We start from the raw sequence: 2,662 nt of genomic DNA, 5'->3' as shown, positions 1-2,662 counted from the left end.
CCTACTGCAAAGATGACAACTTATCACACACACACGCAGAGAGAGAGAGAGAAAGAGAGAGAGAGGGAGAAAGGGAGAGAGACAGAGCGAGAGAGAGAGAGAGGGAGAGAGAGAGTGCGAGAGAGAGAGAGCGAGAGAGAGAGAGTGCGAGAGAGAGAGAGCGAGAGAGAGAGAGAGAGAGAGATAGAGAGAGAGAGAGAGAGAGATAGAGCGAGAGAGAGAGAGAGCGACAGCGAGAGCGAGAGAGAGAGATAGAGAGAGAGAGAGAGAGAAATAAATAAATAAACGTCTTTACTTGTTGGAACAAGGATCTTTTGGTTCCACATGAGAGCAACGATCAAATGAAATGAAACCCCATCAACAGAACGGCCAAGGTGGTTACGACATGACAGGAAAACGACAAAGAAGAAACCCTCCCGCTCACCAGCTGGGTGGAGCACCTTACCTGCCCCCGAGCCCGACGCACAAGTCACGGAGCGGACAAATGAAAACAGTGCGTCTTCCGGTGAAGCTAACTGACTACCCTAACTGATCTTACACCTAAAGTGAGGAAAGTCACCACCAAGGCCTAAATAATAGTAACAAAGGGAAGGTGTTGAAAGCATTCAGTAATGATTTACAATGTTGAACAAAAAGTAACCAATGTACAGGTGGGCAGCCTGTGCTCCATTGGAGAGAGAGAGACGCCGTCTTCCACTGGGCTTTATATGAGTGGGGGCGGCGCCAACAACCAGGGAGAGCCAATCAGCACCTCGTAGTCAGTAGGCTCCGCCTCCAGGAGGTGATGGAGGTGATTGGATGCAGGAGCAAAACAAAAACAACATATTAGTGCAAACACACAAAGCCACCACAAGAGCCAGAACATTATAGTACTACCCCGTAACGCCCCCACCCTTAAGGAGATCAATGGGGGGGTTTCTTTAGGCACTATTCACAATTTTTTTTTATATACAGGAATGAGTAAAAACTTAAATATACTCATCATCAGTTGACTACTCTGCCGCAGTTCAACTGGAAAGGAAATGCATTCCTGAAAAAAAAACACAACAAACAAGAGTACGATAAACCCACAATTTATGTACGTATAATTATATATAAACAGACACGCCCCCACCACCTCGCGGACCACTGGCTGACGCACCAGGTGGGACTCCGCCTCCGAGACCGAGCAGCCAATCAGCAGACAGATCAGAGCCAGAGGGACGACCTTATGGGGAGCCAGAATGAACACAAACCAGAGTGGGAGGAGTCACTGACAGCAGCGCACTTCAACCCACACACACACACACACACACACACCGCTACACACACACACACACACACACCGTCGTTCACCAGACAGGAAGAAGAATCACTTCTGACAAGCATGTTCTTTTTCTGTCCGTCTACAATCCGTCACAATCCACCAATTCATCCTCATATTCATCATCACCCATCATACATCATCCACCCCGTGATCTACCAACCCTCCCACCTTCCACCGTATATAACCCACCTACCACCGTCTATAACCCACCTACCACCCGTCTATAACCCACCTACCACCGTCTATAACCCACCTACCACCGTCTATAACCCACCTACCACCGTCTATAACCCACCTACCACCGTCTATAACCCACCTACCACCGTCTATAACCCACCTACCACCGTCTATAACCCACCTACCACCGTCTATAACCCACCTACCACCGTCTATAACCCACCTACCACCGTCTAAAACCCACCTACCACCGTCTATAACCCACCTACCACCGTCTATAACCCACCTACCACCGTCTATAACCCACCTACCACCGTCTATAACCCACCTACCACCGTCTATAACCCACCTACCACCGTCTATAACCCACCTACCACCGTCTATAACCCACCGACCACCGTCTATAACCCACCTACCACCGTCTATAACCCACCTACCACCGTCTATAACCCACCGACCACCCGTCCTCCAGCACCTTGCTCTGGGTGCTGGCGGCGTGCGTGTGCGCGGTGATGTCAGCGTTCAGGAGGTCCACCTCCAGCCGGTCGCTCCGGTAGACGGCCCCCAGCAGAGCCCCCCTGCAGCGGGGCTGGGGGTGCCCTGACAGACCCTGAGGGTGGAGGGGGTGGAGGTCAGAGACACACAGACACCACAACAGTCCAGTGGTCTGGGGGGTGTGTGACTGCCTGCTCTAAAGGTTGTGGGTTGGATGCCAGGTGTCCCCTGTCTAACCCGTAGGCGTCCTGGAGCCAGACGGCCCCTGAGGCTCCGTCAGACCGTCCTCCTACGCGCGTCACTGCTAACAAAATGGACCCTTGTTTTGAAAAGAGGAGTGTGAGGAGATCTGTGTTCACCCAAACGTATACAACACATATTGAAGGAACACAAAGACACACAAAGGGAGTCTTCTTCTTCTTCTCCTTGATTATTGAGGCAGTTGTCAGGGACGCGGGAAGTCAGTTTGAGTTGGGGTTGCTGAGAGAAAGTATATATAATGACGTCATAATAAATGATGCGCAACATTCATGGTTTACGTAGTAATACGGCCAGCAACATTTGACACCAGTTTTAGAACGTTTTACACTACAGACATGTTGACCACCAACATGCCAAAGCAGCTATAGAACCTTATTCAGCAACGGACAGATCACACACACACGGAATGGAGGTTTATTTCTG

At 50.4% G+C, this 2,662-nt stretch overlaps 1 long non-coding RNA gene across 1 annotated transcript; it reads right to left on the bottom strand.

Moving 5' to 3' along the window:
• Positions 1-218: 218 nt before the first annotated feature.
• On the bottom strand, positions 219-2,662 carry LOC311369557. Its single transcript, XR_014640143.1, has 3 exons — positions 1,959-2,662; positions 1,142-1,207; positions 219-1,030 (listed from the first exon to the last, which is right to left on the bottom strand). It is a non-coding gene; the product is annotated as an uncharacterized lncRNA (long non-coding RNA).

The sequence above is a fragment of the Micromesistius poutassou genome (genome assembly GCF_964030765.1).
Source record: "Micromesistius poutassou genome assembly, chromosome: 24".
In the NCBI taxonomy this organism is placed as follows: domain Eukaryota; kingdom Metazoa; phylum Chordata; class Actinopteri; order Gadiformes; family Gadidae; genus Micromesistius; species Micromesistius poutassou.
The sequence above is the reverse complement of the archived record's forward strand: the minus strand, read 5'-3'. Positions and strand labels throughout refer to the sequence as shown.